This window comes from Convolutriloba macropyga, chromosome 6 (assembly GCF_964194025.1).
Source record: "Convolutriloba macropyga chromosome 6, txConMacr16.3, whole genome shotgun sequence".
In the NCBI taxonomy this organism is placed as follows: domain Eukaryota; kingdom Metazoa; phylum Xenacoelomorpha; order Acoela; family Convolutidae; genus Convolutriloba; species Convolutriloba macropyga.
Window position 1 is genome coordinate 47,842,496 of NC_134473.1, and position 21,797 is coordinate 47,864,292.

A 21,797-nucleotide genomic window follows, 5' to 3' on the forward strand; every position below is an offset into this window, starting at 1 on the left:
ATTCCGCTGTAGCAGCAGGGGTGGGGATAGTAGCGAAAGTAAGTTTCCTAAAGGGATTCAAATGATTTTTAGAGGTATGTAAGCAATAATAAGATTAATGAAAAAAGAAAAAAGAAATAAGATAGATATAACAAATGAAACCAACTTTGGCTTATAACTAGGAAACTCTCTTTTAACACCCAAATTACTAGTCAAAGACTTGAATGCTCAATTGTCAATAAAGCTCTTGAGGACTGAAATAATCTCACTGTTCAGCTGAAGCTCCAGAACAGAAAAAACCGTTACATCAAATCTAAAAATCCATCTTAGGCAACAGTTTGCAAATTGTACTAACTACTCGTCTTATGGTGCCATCAAATGACGAAAATTTAGATTGAAAAAACTCATTTAGGGCCTTATATCTTTATTCTTGCTGATCCTTGGTCAAGCTAGCCAACAAAAATTATACTAAAAGGTCACATTAAACTAATACATTTTGATTTGCTGTCTGTACACTCCGGGGCAGTCTTGTTACAATAATTTGTTACAACTATTTGAGATTAAAGTGTTTTTTTTTCAGTTGACAGTTTTAGGTTGCCAATAATTCACTTCTGCTGCTTAAAATTGTGAATGTGTTTTTGTTCGGTCGTCCGCCAAATGGAAGCATTTGAAGTTTGCCTAATATTGATGTACTCATTTATACTATAGGAAACAAGACAAATCACATTTTCTGTGCCAGCCACAGCAATTTTTCCAACCCAAACTTTGCTCCAACAAAGGTAGACTAAGTGTCAAAAACGCAGAACTTAACAATATGGCTATTAGATTGCCATAAAATAGTTGCGGTTGCTTTGAAGAAATGTAGATTCAAAATACAATTAGGACATTCTATTCAACGAATGGTACTCGGAAAACAGCTTTTAATTTAGGGAAATTTTGTTGTAAAAAATGATTTGTTTTCTTTCGAAGAGAAAAGTTTTTAGTTTAAATGAATTATCAACAGTAGGCAAAGAGAGTTCACATTAATGATAGAAAAAAGTCATTTTGAGAATGAAGATATCCAACTGCGACCAAAAATAATAATCTTTTGAATAAAAAACAACATTATAAAAACTGAAAGGTGCGTTAAACTTACAAATACGTCAAATGCGTGCATGTAACGGATCAAAAAAAGTAATGGACCAAAAAAAAAAAACTAATATTACAACCAGTTCGGTTGATTGAAGTTAGTCGAGATCAAATGCCAAAACGTCGTATGCGAATAACTCGTAAATGCAATAAACAAAACGATAGCACATAAATAAACAAGGATGCTTGTTACTGCGCATTCGCACTTGATGTTCCGACCCAAGCTCATTTACATTTTTGACTTAATTGTCAACCTAACGATGAGATAATTAAAAACAGATGTTTGAGCTTTAAAAAAATCGTTACACAAAAGAACTACTAATTGAATTATATAATACCATGCCTCATTACAGCGCTCACAAGATCTGCCATTACAAAGACTGTGAAAAAAGCAAACAAAAAAATAAGCAAAAATAAAAATTATTTATCGAATGTGCACAAAGAAGAGAAAAAGAAGCACAAATATTGGCCATTTACAAAACTTTTATGAAAATTTTGAACTTGAGATAAATAATTATGTTAACAAAGCATAATCGTCAATTCAGATTGAAGTAAGGGAAAACTGAAGAAGAATTTCAAAAATAGATTTAAATGGTGCAAGAAAAACGTGTGAGACACATTATCTGACATGCAAAAACCAATAGTTCAGTATAGAAGTGCGAGAAGAAAGTGTCGAAGCCACTTAGACCATAAGCGTTTCTCTGGAAATTTAATCTTTGATCCATTGAAAGTCTTCTCTAAGCCATTGGGAACTATCAATATTAGGATAATCTGATAAAATTTCAAAGGGAAACAAAATCACAAAAAAATATCCAAAAATTCAATAAAAATATGAAAACTTGTCGCATCGAAGTTACAAAACTAATAGCTAGAAGAGATAAAAACCACCAACCACCAACCACCAACCATTTTTTAGTTGCAGTAGAAAAAAAGGGACGTCTTGTCATTACTGAGATTGACCTAGATTTCGCGAAAAAAGTTTGATATTGGTTAATGTCCAAAAAAAACTTTAAAATCGACATGCGCGATTAGCGTTAGGAGAAAGGGACAAATTTTGCTGGTGGTTGAATCCCTTGTTTTATCCACTACTAACTCAATAGAAACAAAACTCAAAAATAATGTCTCACAATGGAAACAAATAAAAATTTTTCAAAATTTTGAACTTGAGATAAATAATTATGTTAACAAAGCATAATCGTCAATTCAGATTGAAGTAAGGGAAAACTGAAGAAGAAATTCAAAAATAGATTTAAATGGCACAAGAAAAACGCGTGAGACACATTATCTGACATGCAAAAACCAATAGTTCAGTATAGAAGTGCGAGAAGAAAGTGTCGAAGCCACTTAGACCATAAGCGTTTCTCTGGAAATTTAATCTTTGATCCATTGAAAGTCTTCTCTAAGCCATTGGAAACTATCAATATTAGGATAATCTGATAAAATTTCAAAGGGAAACAAAATCACAAAAAATATCCAAAAATTCAATAAAAATATGAAAACTTGTCGCATCGAAGTTACAAAACCAACAGCTAGAAGAGATAAAAACCACCAACCACCAACCACCAGCCATATTTTAGTTGCAGTAGAAAAAAAAGGACGTCTCGTCATTACTGAGATTGACCTAGAGTTCGCGAAAAAAGTTTAATATTGGTTAATGTCCAAAAAAATTTTAAAAAAATTTTTCTAACAGCCATTTAAATCAAGAGCTTTCAACGGAAGTAACAAAATACACTATCTTATGCCTCGGTGTGAAGACAAGGATGTTTGTCATCAATATGTTGTCAACAAGACATCACAATAAGTCTTGATGATTATGAAAACAACAACAAATACATTAAAAAACCAAAAATTCAATAGAAAAGTGCGAGAAGAAAGTGTCGAAGCCATTTGAACCATAAGCGTTTCTGTGAAAGAATTATCTGTGATATTTTTGACGTTTTTTCGAAGCCAATGGGGACTGTAGAAATAGGATAATGTGATAAGGTTTCAAAAGGAACCAAAATTAAAAAAATCGAAATTTTTTGGAATTATGAAAACTCGTGGCATCGAAGTCATAAAACCAGTAGTTAGCAGATAAAACGGCTTACCAGATTATTTTAGTTTCCGTGAAAAGGAAAGGGGTCAGGTAATTACTAAGACTGACTTACTGTTCCTGAAAATATGTTTAAAATTGTTTAATATTCAAAAAAAAAATTTCGAAAAACTATTTTTTAAGTCTTAACAGCCATTAGCTGTTCACTCAAAGCCCTATATACGTTTGTTTAATGCACATTAGGAAGCCGATTTTACGTGCGTTTTTACCTAGCAGGTCTATGCCATAGGACTCCCAAAATTTAGTGAAATCTCAAAATGGAAATTAAAATTTCATTAAAAAAATCGAAAACTAAGAGTCGACGAAAAAAATCCTGAGTGATTCCTTGAAAACGAATTTTTTTCAAAGGGTATCATTTGACTGTAAATGAGTTTTGTCACTAATGGAACCTCAATTTGAAATGTGACTAGTCTCTAGGTGACTAAAAAACAATAATGAAAAGAAAATTTTTCTAAAAAAAAACAGCTCTCAAATTTAATTCGAGTTTTTTTTTATAGTAAAAATTTCTCATGAGACCGGAACTAGCCTTTTTATCGGTCTATTGATAACACCAAATGGATTCATTTTGTAGCATGAAAAAAAATTTTGAAAGGAAATAAAATTTTTATAGAAAAGTCTTAATTTGAACAAAAATTACGCTAAAATTGAACAAAATTGTGCAAATATCACGTGCTCACACAAAATTTTAAACCTCAATAACTCCTCGAAAAATACGTAATTCAGAACAAAAATTTATTTTCGAAATCTACGCTGGACGAGCATTTAAATGATACCACTCACATTTCTCTACGATGAATAGGTCGATCGGCCAAAAGTGTCTGAACAAAAAAAAAACGCATTTGAGTATATAGTTCCTCCCCCCACAAGTGGGGTCCGAACAATAATAGCTGATTCAGTAGATGACAGGCACGCAATAATAAAATTACTGACTATCCAGAAACTTATCCGGAAAATTCTTGAAACTCAATAGAAACAAAACTCAAAAATAAAGTCTCACAATGGAAACAAATAATAATTTTTCAAATATTTGAACTTGAGATAAATAATTATGTTAACAAAGCATAATCGTCAATTCAGATTGAAGTAAGGGAAAACTGAAGAAGAATCTCAAAAATAGATTTAAATGGCACAAGAAAAACGTGTGAGACACATTATCTGACATGCAAAAACCAATAGTTCAGTATAGAAGTGCGAGAAGAAAGTGTCGAAGCCACTTAGACCATAAGCGTTTCTCTGGAAATTTAATCTTTGATCCATTGAAAGTCTTCTCTAAGCCATTGAGAACTATCAATATTAGGATAATCTGATAAAAATTTCAAAGGGAAACAAAATCACAAAAAAAAAATCCAAAAATTCAATAAAAATATGAAAACTTGTCGCATCGAAGTTACAAAACCAATAGCTAGAAGAGATAAAAACCACCAACCACCAGCCATATTTTAGTTGCAGTAGAAAAAAAGGACGTCTCGTCATTACTGAGATTGACCTAGAGTTCGCGAAAAAAGTTTAATATTGGTTAATGTCCAAAAAAATTTTAAAAAAATTTTTCTAACAGCCATTTAAATCAAGAGCTTTCAACGGAAGTAACAAAATACACTATCTTATGCCTCGGTGTGAAGACAAGGATGTTTGTCATCAATATGTTGTCAACAAGACATCACAATAAGTCTTGATGATTATGAAAACAACAACAAATACATTAAAAAACCAAAAATTCAATAGAAAAGTGCGAGAAGAAAGTGTCGAAGCCATTTGAACCATAAGCGTTTCTGTGAAACAATTATCTGTGATATTTTTGACGTTTTTTCGAAGCCAATGGGGACTGTAAAAATAGGATAATGTGATAAGGTTTCAAAAGGAACCAAAATTAAAAAAATCGAAATTTTTTGGAATTATGAAAACTCGTGGCATCGAAGTCAAAAAACCAGTAGTTAGCAGATAAAACGCCCTACCAGATTATTTTAGTTTCCGTGAAGAGGAAAAGGGTCAAGTAATTACTAAGACTGACTTACTGTTCCTGAAAATAAGTTTAAAATTGTTTAATATTCAAAAAAATTACGAAAAACTATTTTTTAAGTCTTAACAGCCATTAGCTGTTCACTCAAAGGCCTATATACGTTTGTTTAATGCACATTAGGAAGCCGATTTTACGTGCGTTTTTACTTAGCAGGTCTATGCCATAGGACTCCCAAAATTTAGTGAAGTCGCAAAATGGAAATTAAAATTTCATTAAAAAAATCGAAAACTAAGAGCCGAAGAAAAAAATCATGAGTGATTCCTTGAAAACGATTTTTTTTCAATGGGCATCATTTGACTGTAAATGAGTTTTGCCACTAATGGAACCTCAATTTGAAATGTGACTAGTCTCTAGGTGACTAAAAAACAATAATGAAAAGAAAATTTTTCTAAAAAAAAACAGCTCTCAAATTTAATTCGAGTTTTTTTTTATAGTAAAAATTTCTCATGAGACCGGAACTAGCCTTTTTATCGGTCTATTGATAACACCAAATGGATTCATTTTGTAGCATGAAAAAAAATTTTGAAAGGAAATAAAATTTTTATAGAAAAGTCTTAATTTGAACAAAAATTACGCTAAAATTGAACAAAATTGTGCAAATATCACGTGCTCACACAAAATTTTAAACCTCAATAACTCCTCGAAAAATACGTAATTCAGAACAAAAATTTATTTTCGAAATCTACGCTGGACGAGCATTTAAATGATACCACTCACATTTCTCTACGATGAATAGGTCGATCGGCCAAAAGTGTCTGAACAAAAAAAAACGCATTTGAGTATATAGTTCCTCCCCCACAAGTGGGGTCCGAACAATAATAGCTGATTCAGTAGATGACAGGCACGCAATAATAAAATTACTGACTATCCAGAAATTTATCCGGAAAGTTCTTGAAACTCAATAGAAACAAAACTCAAAAATAAAGTCTCACAATGGAAACAAATAATAGGTTTTCAAAATTTCGAACTTGAGATAAATAATTATGTTAACAAAGCATAATCGTCAATTCAGATTGAAGTAAGGGAAAACTGAAGAAGAATTTCAAAAATAGATTTAAATGGCACAAGAAAAACGTGTGAGACACATTATCTGAAATGTGAAGTAAACTGCAAACAAACTCATTTTTCTGGTAGATGAGGCCATAGCGATAAAAATTACAGCCGACAAACAATAACACGATAGGCTAACATTCTAAAACATGCCTTTTCTCGAGAACTCTAGAAGTCAAAGGTAAAAAATATCAGAAAATTGTAGTCAGCTATATTTGATGCCTTCTTTTTGTTCAGGTTTGGTATTTTTTTCTTGATAATCAATCAAAAATTAGACATCGATTCGCCCATTAAAGGAATTTCAGGATAAGCTTTTAATTTAGGAAAATTTTGTTGTAAATAAAAAGATTTGTTTTCTTTCGAAGAGAAAAGTTTTTAGTTTAAATAAATTATCAACAGTAGGCAAGGACAGTTCCCATTAATGATTGAAAAAAGTCGATTTGAGATTGAAGATATCCACATGCGACCAAAAATAAAAATCGTTTGAATAAAAACCAACATTATAAAGACTGAAAGGTGCGTTAAACTTACAACTACGTCAAATGCGTGCATACGTAATGGACCAAAAAAACTAATATTACAACCAGTTCGGTTGATTGCAGTTAGTCGGGATTGAATGCCAAAACGTCGTACTCGAATAATGCGTAAATCTATAAACAAAACGATAGCACATAAATAAACAACGATGCTTGTTTTGTGCATTCGCACAAGATTTTCCGATGCGAGCTCATACACATTTTGGACTTAATTGTCAACCTAACGATGAGATAATTAAAAGCAGTTGTTTGAGCTTTAAAGAAATCGGTACACAAAAGAACTACTAATTGAGTTATATAATACCGTGCCTCATTAAAGCGCTCACAAGATCCGCCATTAGAAAGGCTGTGAAAAAGGCATAGAAAAAAATAAGCCAAAACAAAAATTGTTTACCAAATGTGCAAAAAGATGAGAAAAAGAAGCACAAATATCGGCCATTTACAAAATTTTTATGAAAAAGCATATTGTCAACAAACAAAACATCAGTTGCGACATGATATCCATAGAAAAATCGTTTTTGAATTACAATGAATTGGATGAAATCTCTCAATAATGAGAATAAGTTACAAGTTGACGAAAACAACAAAAACTGAGAAGTATAAAAAAGGTTTGAAAACCAACAATATCATAAACTTTAGAAACCATTCGCCATAAACTGACTGCAATGAGTAACATAATTCATTTAAATCTCAATTAAAAACCTATGAGACCAGTCAGCGTTTTAAGACTACATGAAGAATAAAAAAAACGGCAAAGCAGCAAATTAAAAAAAAAAAGTGAGCGAGAAAAGTATCGAAGTCAATAAAAAAAAGTTATGGTAGAAATTTTTCTAATCTAATATTATGTTTTAACATTATTGGGGTTCTTTTTTTAACAATGTGACTTCAAAAAATCAACAAGTATGAACAAATATAATAAAACCACCAAATTTATGAGAAACCCGTTATGTCAACGCCATTAAATTCAATAGCTTTCAACAGAAGTCAAAAATACGCTAAGTTTTGCCTCAATAAGAAGGGAAGGATGTTTGTCAATCATAAAATATCAACAGAACATCACAATAAGTCTTATGATTATGAAAACAACAACATACAAAACAAGACATGCAAGAACCAAAAGTTCAGTATATAGGTGCGAGAAGAAAGTGTCAAAGCCACTTAGACCATACGCGTTTCGCTGAAATTTAATCTTTGATCCATTGAAAGTCTTCTCTAAGCCATCGGGAACTGTCAATATTAGGATAATGTGATAAAATTTCAATCGGAGCCAAAATCACAAAAAATATCCAAATAAAAAAAATATGAAAACCCGTTGAATCGAAGTCATAAAACCAATAGATAAAAACTAATAGAAGATAAAACCGCCATCCAGATTCTTTTTAGTAGATGTAGAAAAGAAGGACGTCTTGTCATTACTGAGATTGACCTAGAGTTCACGAAAGAAGTTTAATATTGGTTAATGTCCAAAAAAAAACTTTAAAAAATTTTTTCTAGCAGCCATTTAAATCAAGAGCTTTCAACGGAAGTAACAAAATACACTATCTTATGACTCGGTGAGAAGACAAGGATGTTTGTCATCAATATGTCGTCAACAAGACATCAGAATAAGTCTTCATGATTATGAAAACATCAACAAATACATACAAAAACCAAAAATTCAGTAGAAAATTGCAAGAAGAAAGTGTCGGAGCCATTTAAACCATAAGCGTTTCTCTGGAAACTTTATCTGTGATTTTTTGGACGTTTTTTCTAAGTCAATGGGGCTATAATTTTAGGATAATGAGATAAGGTTTCAAAAGGAACCAAAATTTAAAAAAAATCGAGTTTTTTTGGAATTATTAAAACTCGTGGCATCGAAGTCATAAAACCAGTAGTTAGCAAATAAAACTCCTTACCAGATTAATTTGAGTTTTCGTGAAAGGGAAAGGGGACAGTTAATTACTGAGACGGACTTACTGTTAATTAAAATAAGTTTAGTATCGGTTAATGTTCAAAAAAAATTCGAAAAACAATTTTTTTAAGTCTTAACAGCCATTAGCTGTTCAGTCAAAGCCCTATATACGTTTATTTAATGCAAATTAGGAAACCGATTGCGTTTTTACCTAGCAAGTCTATGCCATAGGACTCCCAAAATTTAGTGAAATTGCAAAATGGAAAATAAAATTTCATTTAAAAATTCGAAAACTAAGAGTCGAAGAAAAAAATCTTGAGTGGTTCCTTGAAAACGAATTTTTTCAATGGGTTTCATATGACTGTAATAGAGGTTTGTCACTAATGGAACCTCGTTTTGAAAAGTGACTAGTCTCTAGATGACTAAAAAACAATAATGAATAAAAACTTTTCGAAGAAAACAGCTCTCAATTTGAATTCGAGTTTTTTTATAGTAAAAATTCCTCATGAGAACAGAACTAGCCTTTTTATCGGTCTATTGATAACACCAAATGGATTTATTTTTTAACAAAATTTTGAAACGAAATCATATTTTTATAGAAAACCTTAATTTGAATAAAAATTACGCTAAAAGTGAACAAAATCGTGCAAATATCACGTGCTCACACAAAATTTTAAACCTCAATAACTCCTCGAAAAATACGTGATTCAGAAAAATCTTTTTATTTTTGAATTCTACGCTGGACGAGCTTTTAAATGACACCACTCACAATTCCCTACGATAAATAGGTCGATCAGCCAAAATTGTCTGAACAAAAAGACCCATTTGAGTATATAGTTCCTCACCCCACAAATGGGGTCGGAACAATAATAGCTGATTCAGTAGATGACAGGCACGCAATAATCAAATTACTGACTATCCAAAAACTTATCAGAAAATTTCAAAAGTAGGTTTGAATGGCACAAGAAAAACGTGTGAGACACATTATCACATGCTTGTTTTGTGCATTCGCACAAGATGTTCCGATGCGAGCTCATACACATTTTGGACTTAATTGTCAACCTAACGATGAGATAATTAAAAGCAGTTGTTTGAGCTTTAAAGAAATTTGTACACAAAAGAACTACTAATTGAGTTATATAATACCGTGCCTCATTACAGCGCTCACACTATCCGCCATTAGAAAGACTATGAAAAAGGCATAGAAAAAAATAAGCAAAAACAAAAAATGTTTACCAAATGTGAAAAAAGAAGAGAAAAAGAAGCACAAATATTGGCCATTTACAAAACTTTTATGAAAACGCATATTGTCCAACAAACAAAACGTCAGTTGCGACATGATATCCATAGAAAAATCGTTTTTGAATTACAAGGAATTGGATGAAATCTCTCAATGATGAGAATAAGTTACAAGTTGACGAAAACAACAAAAACTGAGAAGTATAAAAAAGGTTTGAAAACCAACAATATCATAAACTTTAGAAACTATTTGCCATAAACTGACTGCAATGAGTAACATAATTCTTTTCAATCTCAATTAAAAACCTATGAGACCAGTCAGCGTTTTAAGACTACATGAAGAATAAAAGAAAACGGCAAAGCAGCAAATTAAAAAAAAAAGTGAGCGAGAAAAGTATCGAAGTCAATAAAAAAAAGTTATGGTAAAAATTTTTCTAATCTAATATTATGTTTTAACATTATTGGGGTTCTTTTTTTAACAATGTGACTTCAAAAAATCAACAAATTTGAACAAATTTTATAAAACCACAAAATTTTTGAGAAATCCGTTATATCAAGGCCGTTAAATTCAATAGCTTTCAACAGAAGTCAGAAATACGCTAAGTTTTGCCTCGATAAGAAGGGAAGGATGTTTGTCAATCATAAAATATCAACAGAACATCACAATAAGTCTTACGATTATGAAAACAACAACAAATACATGCAAAAACCAATAGTTCAGTATAGAAGTGCGAGAAAGTGTCGAAGCCACTTAGACCATAAGCGTTTCTCTGGAAGTTTAATCTTTGATCCATTGAATGTCTTCTCTAAGCCACTGGGAACTATCAATATTAGGATAATGTGATAAAATTTCAAACGGAACCAAAATCACAAACAAATACCCAAAAATTCATTAAATATATGAAAACTCGTTGCATCGAAGTCATAAAACCAATAGCTAGAAGATAAAACCTCTAAACAGATTCCTTTTTAGTTGCAGTATAAATTAAAGACGTCTTTTCATTGCCGAGATTGAACTAGAGTTCGCAAAAGAAGTTTATTATTGGTTAATGTCCAAAAAAATTTTTTAAATTATTTCGAAAGACTTAACAGCCATTAAATTCAAAAGCTTTCAACGGAAGTAAAAAAATACACTATCTTATGCCTCGGTGAGAAGACAAGGATGTTTGTCATCAATATGTCGTCAACAAGACATCACAATAAGTCTTGATGATTATGAAAACAACAACAAATACATACAAAAACAAAAATTTCAGTAGAAAAGTGCAAGAAGAAAGTGTCGAAGCCATTTAAACCATCAGCGTTTGTCTGAAAGATTTATTGGTGATCTTTTTGACGTTTTTTCTAAGCCATTGGCGCTATAATTTTAGGATAATGAGATAAGGTTTCAAAAGGAACCAAAATTTAAAAAAATCGAAATTTTTTGGAATTATGAAAACTCGTGGCATCGAAGTCATAAAACCAGTAGTTAGTAGATAAAACTCCTTACCAGATTATTTTAGTTTCCGTGAAAAGGAAAGGGGTCAGGTAATTACTAAGACTGACTTACTGTTCCTGAAAATAAGTTTAAAATTGTTTAATATTCAAAAAAAATTTCGAAAAACTATTTTTTAAGTCTTAACAGCCATTAGCTGTTCACTCAAAGCCCTATATACGTTTAATTAATGCACATTAGGAAGCCGATTTTACGTGCGTTTTTACCTAGCAGGTCTATGCCATAGGACTCCCAAAATTTAGTGAAATCGCAAAATGGAAATTAAAATTTCATTAAAAAAATCGAAAACTAAGAGTCGAAGAAGAAAATCATGAGTGATTCCCTGAAAAAGATTTTTTTTCAAGGGGTATCATTTGACTGTAAATGAGGTTTGTCACTAATGGAACCTCGATTTGAAAAGTGACTAGTCTCTAGGGGACTAAAAAACAATAATGAAAAATTTTTCTAAAAAAACAGCTCTCAAATTGAATTCTAGTTTTTTTATAGTAAAAATTCCTCATGAGACCAGAACTAGCCTTTTTATCGGTCTATTGAAAACAAAAAATTGATTCATTTTGTAGCTTGAAACGAAATTTTGAAAGGAAATAATATTTTTATAGAAAAGACTTAATTTGAACAAAAATTACGCTAAAAGTGAACAAAATCGTGCAAATATCACGTGCTCACAAAAAATTTTAAACCTCGATAACTTCTCGAAAAATACGAAATTCAGAAAATTCTTTTTATTTTCGAATTCTACGCTGGACGAGCTTTTAAATGATACCACTCTCATTTCTCTACGATGAATATGTCGATCGGCCAAAATTGTCTGAACAAAAAAAGACCATTTGAGTATATAGTTCCTCCCCCCACAAGTGGGGTCGGAACAATAATAGCTGATTCAGTAGCTGACAGGCACGCAATAATAAAATTACTGACTATCCAGAAACTTATCTGGAAAGTTCTTGAAACTCAAGTAGTGGATAAAACAAGGGATTCAACCAACAGCAAAATTTGTCCCTTTCTCCTAACGCTAATCGCGCATGTCGAATCGGGCCAAATTTTACTGTTTGTTGAATCCCTTGTTTTATCCACTACTATATATTAGCTCTAACTTCAATAAAAAAATCAATTAAAATCAAAAATAAAAACAAAAAATCAAAAAATCAAAGCAAAATTTATATTTCACTCTTAAAGAGTGATTCACTCTTATTCGGAGTGATCCCCAGTAGAAAAGATTGCTCTTTTTCGCTCTTAAAGAGTGATTCCCTCTTTTTTGTTATTTTTTTTTATTTTTTTATACTTTTTATTTCAAATTATCTATACTTTTCAATAAATTTATATTTTCTTTTTTTCTTCTATATTTATTCCATTATTAATAAGAAATGATACAAAATTATAGTATTTACATGAACAACTATCAGTGAAACTACTCAACGGAGTTGTTTTGCAAATTCGCAGATCCTCTGTTTGGTTAATAACTAAAGGACTTACAGCTCTAGGACTTTGCCAACTAGGATTAATTGTTTTATCCGCGAAGCGGTTACACCGATCAGTTAAATTTCTACTAAATCCTCTTGTCAATTCTATATCTGGATGTTGTTTCTTTACATGAGCCCTTATCCCATCATATCTCACAACAGAAGTACAATATGGACAATTAACTTTAGCTGAAGTACAACTTCTACATGTATACTTACCCTCATCAAAATTATTTAATGGTTTTATATAATTACACTTATTACAACATCTAGTTAATACTTCTGATCTGGGGTTAGGGTTAGGGATAAGGTTAAGGTTAGGGTTAGGATTGGGGTTAGGATCTGAGTTAGAGTTATAGTCATAGATAGAATCAGAACCAGAACTAGAGCTAGAATTGGGGTTAGAACTAGAACTAGAACTAGGGTTAGAAATAGAATTAGGGTTAGAACTAGAGTTAGAATTAGGGTTAGAACTAGAACTAGGGTTAGAACTAGAATTAGAATTAGAATTAGAACTAGAACTAGATTCATTTTTTAAAGAACAACCCCATGGGGAAAAATCATTAGCACAAATACCACTTAATATTATATTACAACACATACATTCATACATTTATCAGTTTTATCTTTATGAAATTATTCATAATGATATTTTAAAACAGCAATGTTTCCACATTTATAGTTACACTCTAAACATTGTAAAAGCACTTATAATAGGTGAAATTATAAAATTAGCTAGGCTGTAGAATAATATTTAGCCCATGATTTCAATTAAATCTTTAGTATTATCTTTAGATGTGATACACTCTGCTAAATATTTATTTCTTAAAGTATTGAGTGTATTAGTTTTACATCTCTTATCTAAGATCAAATCAAGGTCTAATTCTTTTTTATCTTTAACAAAATTTATAATCTTTTCTCTTGTGACTTCGTTATAATTTTTTCTATAATCTTTAAATTCTTCATTATTTCCAAATAGTTTGTTTAAAAACCTTCATACCTTTCTATTCAAAATTCCCATCTCTTCATTGACGAAGTCACAGTTACACTGATCAGTATACGAACTTTGTTCATGGTTTACCAAACTGCTTCGTGTTTCACCTTCCAACTCTTCTCCATATCCAACATTAACTAATGTATTTACTTTACTCAACATTGTGCTTGCTCCCATTGCTGCAGTTCCAGCATTTCTTGATATTGAATCGGGATAAATATAACTAAATATAATTAAACCTGTGCCTATAATTCCACCAATATTTGATAAAATTTTCATACCCTTTCCCACAATCATTTCTTTAGTTAGAACATCATTCTGTATTTTAATATTGTTTAAAGTAAGAAGTTTATTAAAATAAAACTGATAATTATCATGATTAATAACATTTCTATCTGTTGCATTAATCATTAGTGGTTTCATGTATGCTATAAGTTTATTTATGTCTTCTCTATCTAAATCATCTTTTAAACTAAGAGCTTTTAAATCAAGGAAACCAACTCTTGAATCATATATCATTGTTCTATTACTACTAATAATAATAAAAGTATTTTCCTTTTTATTATATTTAATTATACCATAACGAAGTTCATCTGACATTCCATCTGTATAATTATAATAGTTACTATTTAATTCACTAAATATTTTATTGAAGTCATGTTCACATTTATATATCTCATTAAAGTTTTTAAATAGGTCAGGTCCATTATAAGTTGTTAAATAAATAGTATCACAACTCATTCTCGCTGTATTATTTATTTGAGCTGTTTTATGACACATTACAATCATTTGAATATTATAATGTCTACCTTCAGTAAAATAATAACCTATATCCTTATTTAACCTATCACCCATATCATCAAGTACTATTACACAATTTTGAAATTTATGCATATTATTTTTGTGATCATAATTATATCACATTTATTAAACCCAGTATAAAACTTATTAGACTCAGGATCTATTCAGTCTCTGTCATCTTTACAAACTATAACTCTAATTTTAGTTTGGTCTCGAACTTGATCTCGATCTTGATCTTGATATTGATCTTGATCAGTGAAACTGCTTCGCAGATCTTGATTTTGGACTGAGTATAATTTTAAAAATTGTCTAATAAAATATGTTTTGCCGGTACCAGTTCCACCATAAACAATAGTATGTAATGGTGACTTTTCATATTCAAATCTAACTAGACTCCTATTCATAAATCCACCAAAGCTTTCTTCCAGTTTTGTATATTTACTTGGTCTTGAATCATATATTATATAACAAATTCCAATAATAATAATAAAAATAAAAACTGCACTACCTGTTTCCATTTTTATATAATAAATATAGATTTGATTTAGATTTAGACTTAGACTTATAATTAGAATTAGATTTAATAAATTTATATATATAAAAATGCTCATCCTAACTTTTGAGGAATTCAATAATAAATTTAATATTGATAATAATGCTATGAGTGATATTAGAATAAAAGATATAGGTAAAGATATAAGTCTAACACCAATTGAGATTGTAATGAGAGATCAAACTCCAGATAGTATCGGGGATCCTAACTTCAACATTATTGTAAATCTACATCCAACTGAAGGTACACATTGGGTTTTAGTTATAAGAAGAGAAGATCAGCGAAGCGGTTACACCGATGGTCCTGTCTATTACTTTGATAGTTTTGGTGTAGAAACTCCACCTTTATTTTTAGAAGAATATGTTGATCTAGGCCCCAATGAAAGAATACAACAATTTGATGAATCTTATTGTGGGGCTTATTGTTTATATATGATCTATCTTATTGATAGAGGATTTAGAATTAAAAGTGCTTTGAATATTCTAGTTAATCAATGTAAATATCCAGGAATATATAATGAGTGTTTTTTTTAAGTTGTAATGTTAATGATAATGATAATGATAATGTTAATGTTAATGTTAATGTTAATGTTAATGTTAATGATAATGATAATGATAATGTTAATGTTAATGATAATGATAATGATAATGATAATGATAATGATAATGATAATGATAATGATAATGATAATGATAATGATAATGATAATGATAATGATAATGATAATGATAATGATAATGATAATGATAATGATAATGATAATGATAATGATAATGATAATGATAACGATAACGATAATGATAATGATAATGATAATGATAATGATAATGATAATGATAATGATAATGATAATGATAATTTTTTATATATATTGGATGAAAAACATGGTGAAACATCGTTGGAACCGGTTCCCGGATAGGTGAAGCCTCATCAAAAGTTTAAACCTAAAAACAATGGTGAAACATGGACGAAGTCCCATAGTTCTACTAACAGTATCTCTGTAAAAATAAATGATGATCTATATTCATGGTTAAATGATGATGATATAATTAATGAAGCCGCATTCCCAGATAACTTTAGATGTATAATATCTGGTCCTAGTGAATGTAGTAAGACATTCTTATTGAAAAAACTAAGTCTAGCTAGTATATACTTTGATAAGCTATACATCATTGGACCTACTGGCGATCAGTACCATGGTATAGAAAGAATAAACCCCAAAGCAGATGTTGAATTTATTAAAGATATAAAAGATTTACCATCTCCCGATAAACTACCCAAAGACTTAAAGAAACTAATGATATTCGATGATGTTAGAGCCAAAGAACCAGTTATTAATGAATACTTTTGAAGAGGTAGACATAATAATTGCAATATGATATATCTTAATCAAAACCTGTTCTCTCTGGATAGGCAGAGTGTTAGAGAGAACTGTAATCTGTTTATTTTATTTGAACAGAGAGGTAAAGTCCTAGCATCGATATATCAAGATTTCTTTAATAATGTTGAACTTAGTTATAATGATTTTTCTAATATATGTAATAAGGTATGGAAAGAGCCTTATAATTACATTGTCATTGATATAACTAAAATAAAAATATTAATGGTAAACTAAGAATTAATTGGGATAGGAAAATTTTGTAGTTTAGTTTAAGTTTAAGTACAAGTCTAAGTATAAGTCTAAGTGTAAGTATAATTCTAAGTGTAAATCAGATCAACAAAGTTGCTGACCACGTCAGATCAACGAAGTTGTTAACACAAACAGACCTTCGGTCTGCTAGTTACACTAGATCAACAAAGTTATTAACACAAATGTAAAGTAAAACTTAATACATCACCATTAAAGTCTATAGGTGTCTTCCATACTCATCTTTAATATGAAACTCTATATATTCTATTCTATCTTTTGTTACATTTTGATATAATACATTTGTTGGAATATTTATTATCATATAACCGGGTGGTTCATTTAGATTAAAAGTATATAATATATCTGTATCTGTACCATTATCTTTAGCTCCAGATATAATATTGCAATGAATGTTAATAGTATTGAAACCCATTATATCAATAATTTTATTTGTAGTATACTTACCATTATATCAATAATTTTATTTGTAATATATTTGTTTATCAAATCCTAGTAATGATGCTACCGAGTTTTCTACATCAAAATTAAAAACACCTTGTAACACTTCCATTTTACATTTCATTGTGTTTTTATCTACTTGTATTAAAACATTATTATTTGTTTCTTGTTTTATTATATCTGCCATATCGGTTAACTCGTATGACCCTGGTGGTATAATAAATACTTTGGCTGCATCTACCTGATGGAAAGTTAGTGGATTAGTAAATTTAAACTGGTTATTTTTTTCAGTTATATTAAAAACCGAATTATAAACCGATAATCTAATTAAACCCATTTTCGTTGTGTTAATTATAGGGTTATTAAAATGAAATCTTTCATTTGGTTTTATCATTCTAAAGTTAAGTGTATGTTCATCTTTAGTTTTGGTCAACTCTTTAGTTATCTTTTGTAGTTCCCATAAGATCAACGAAGTTGCACCTCCGGTGATTAAGTTGTCTGTCATTTTTTATCTTATAAAAATGGACTCTAATTTCGTTGCAACTCCCAGTTATAATAACAAAACAAGTAGTAGAAAGATTTTAAATATAATTCAAATTATAGCTATAATTATATCTATATTTAGTTTAATGAAATATGAATCTGATAATCTCGAATGAAAATGAACTTAATTATATTTAGATTATGAATCTAGCTTTAATTATATCTATATTGAATTTTATAAATAAGAATCTGCTAACCCCTAATGAAAATAAACTTAATTATACATAAAAGTAAGATTATAAATCTAGCTATAATTTTATAAATTTTTACCCTAATAAAAATGAACTTTAATTTGGATACAACTTATAGTTATAATAATGATATACATAAAAGTAAGATTATAAAGTATAAACCTAATAATCTGGCAACAATGAATACGGTTAATACTAATTTTAATATCATACTCAATAGAGAAGAGAATCACTTAAATTTGCGTGATTCATATCTAGAGATAGAGTTTGTTGTATCAGATGATACTGGTGGTGTATTTGCTAATGATGCTAATATTAGATTAGTTAATTATGGTATGATGGCATTGTTTAGTTCAATTAAGCTTGAAACTAGTGGTGGTAGGACTATTGAAAAATAGATCATTGTCATCCTAACCTATTGATGTATAAATTATTAACTAGTACTGGTGATGAATATGAGAGTGGTTTTGTTAGAAATCAGGGCAATAGAGATAGTCAACTTAAAGGTGACCATATTGCTGCACAACGAGGACATATGTATATGATGATTAAGATGAGTGATCTATTTGGTTTCGTAAATGATTTAGAAAAGATTATATATGGTTTAGGACTTAAACTAATATTAAAAAGGAATAATAATGATAGAGCTCTATTTAGAGTTAATGCTAATCCTGGTGCAGTTGATAATGATGGTAAAATAGAAATTAGAGATATACCATGGTGTGTACCTAGTATTGATCCTAGTAATGATAATAGAATTATTGTGCAGAAAGGATTAAATAAAAAGGATAATGTAGACTTTAGTTATTTTGAAAGAAAGACATTTTATAAGAATGTACCCAATGCTACTAACTTCTTGTTTGATCTAGGTATGGAAAGTGGTATGGAAAGACCACAATATATTATAGTTGGTTTTGAAAATAATAATGTTAATGAGCAAACTCATGATGCAAATACATTTGATATAATGAATGTTACTGAATGTTATTGTAAGATTGGTAGTGAGTTTTATCCTGAGGATAGAATGAATATTAATTATGGTACCAATAATTTTAATGAGGCTTTTAAAGAGATTGTTAGCTTTAATAAAGATTATAATGGGCTACCACATAATAAAAAACCGTATATAAATCATAGAACATTCAAAAGTAATTATAGAATATATGTATTCGATACTGGATATCAAAGGGATCATATAGGTCCACAACCAATACAACTTAATTTTAAATTTAGTGCTGCAGTTGCAGATGTTATATGTCATGCATTAGTATTAACTAGAAAGGTTATTAGTGTGAATAGTGGTGGTAATAAGATGGTAGACATAATATCATAGATATAATTTAAGTCAAAGATATAATTATAATTTAGATATAACTCTAGCGATAATTATAATTTGAGATATAACTCGAGCGAAAATTTATAATTATAGTATAATATAGTTATGGTTATAATTATATACATAACCATATACTTATGCTTATACTTATAGCTAGTCAGCTCTAATTGTTAGCACCCAACTATTTCTTATTAGTATTAACAAAACCTTTAGCATAAATAATGTCTAATTTCTTTTTATTCTCTAGAGCCAAGCCTCTAGCTTCAAGCTTAACCTTGGGCTTAGGTCTAACCTTGGGCTTAGACCTAGGCTTGGGTTTAATAATAACAAAGGGATTATACTTTTTAACTTCCATTATTCTTTATATATAGAAATGAGTCTTTTAAATAAGTTCAAAACTAGATCATATTGTGTTGGAGGTAGACATTATAGTGGTACTGTTCATTTAAGAGGAGCTATCACTTCAAAAGGTACTAAAATGTTAAAAGGTAATTGTGTTTTATGTAGAAAGAATAAATCAATGACAGTATCTGATGCAACAATAGAAGCAGAAGGACTTAAAGATTTCTTTAAAAGTGTTGCTAGGGCTACAGTTAACTTTGAAAAAAAAGCTGCTAATAATCCATTAAGAGCATTGGAAATAGCAAGTAAAATAGGAAGTGCAGCTGCATCTAGAAACCCTAAAGCAGCTCTAGCGGCTACACCTGATTTATTTAAATTTGCAACTACTGATGAAGGTATAAAGGTAGTACAAAAAGGAAGAGGGTTATACTTAGGTACAAAGAAAAGATAATTATTTGATTATGTTTATGATTATGATTATGATTATAGCTATGATTATGATTATATTATGATTATATTATGTTTATGATTATGATTATAACTAAGATTATGATTATATATTTATCCATCGGTGTAACCGCTTGGCTCACCACAGACGAAGTCTGTTCGCGGATAAATATTAATACTAATATTATTATTACTAAAAACATTGTTATTACTAAGCACCAATATCTTTAATCTAAAAAAATACTCAGCTTGTTTTTCTTATTCTTCTTATAATCCTCATAAAACTTACCAAATTCATTATACTCATCATTATCTATTTTATTATCATTCATTGATTTAGTATATAGTTTATTAAACTTATCACTAAACTGTTTATTTGAAATATACATTTGTGAATACTTTATAATTTTATTTCTAATTTTAGTATTAATTGTTTTTGATAATGAACCACAAACAGGTGCTGTAGCAAAAGCTGTTGGTATAGAATAAGCTAATCCTATACCTGTTAATGAAACTGATGTTGTTGTTGCAGTTGTTGCTATTGATGATAATACTATTTCTGTTATCTCAGCTATGTTAATATAATTCTTATATCTACTTAACTTCTTACTATAGTTATTAGTTTCAGTTTCATAATAACTTCTAATATCTTTTATAATGTTAATATTGTTGTTAAAATTTTTATTAGCTTGAATCTTTTCGTTTATCAATCTTTTTGATACTGATGACAAATCTGGATATAGTAATCTCTCACTCGGTGCTGTTGGATTGGTCATTGCTTTGCTTATTTTCATTAGTAAAAATTCTTTCTATTTCTTTCATTATATCTTCTTGATTAAAACTATAATGCATCTCAAGTCTGTCTTTCTCTTTATTATCAAGAAACTTACTTTGTAAAAGTATAGCAATTATATATTGTACTATAACACCTCTAAGAGATTTATTGTGTTCTTTCATTTCTCTCAGACCGTTAGTAAACATTTCATCTAGTTGTATGTTAGTTATATTCTGATTAAACTTATTATTATCAAATTCTTGCTTCAATTGATTATATTTAGAGATAGTATCTGCAGCAACTTTATTACAAAACTTAAAAGTATTTCTGACTTCATTTGTTGATTCAATGAACTCATTAATTAGTTCTTCATTAACTTGTGTTTCATTTAGTTGTAATGTTTTAGTTGTAACTTTATCAAAGTCACCCTTTCTTAGTTCAGTTATGTTTCTACTTAAAATGTCTATTTCTTTAGAAGAGGATAATAAGTTATTGTCACAATACTCTTTATTAACAACATCTTTTTCATCTCTAGGAGGATGAACATTTGTAATTTTATAGGTATCCTTCATATCAACATTATCATTATCTTCTAGGAATAACCCACGAGCCTTACTTAGTGTTAAGTTGTTTCCATTCCCTATATGACGTTTCGCTTGATTGAATCTGTTTCTTGTCATTATTTATTTTAAGAAATATATTTAATGATTCTAAAACTTTATTATTAGATTCAAAATCAAACTCAGATTTCAATAGTTCCTGTTCATAATATTTACTTTCTATTATCTCTCCATTAATATCTTCTATTTTATATATTGGTGGATGCGTTTTTAGAACTT

At 29.6% G+C, this 21,797-nt stretch overlaps 1 protein-coding gene across 1 annotated transcript in view; it reads left to right on the forward strand.

Annotated features, from left to right (window-relative positions):
* Positions 1 to 21,797, forward strand: part of LOC142341330 (uncharacterized) — a 58,626-nt gene that overhangs the window by 29,923 nt on the left and 6,906 nt on the right. The gene's annotated exons all lie outside the window — the stretch shown is intronic.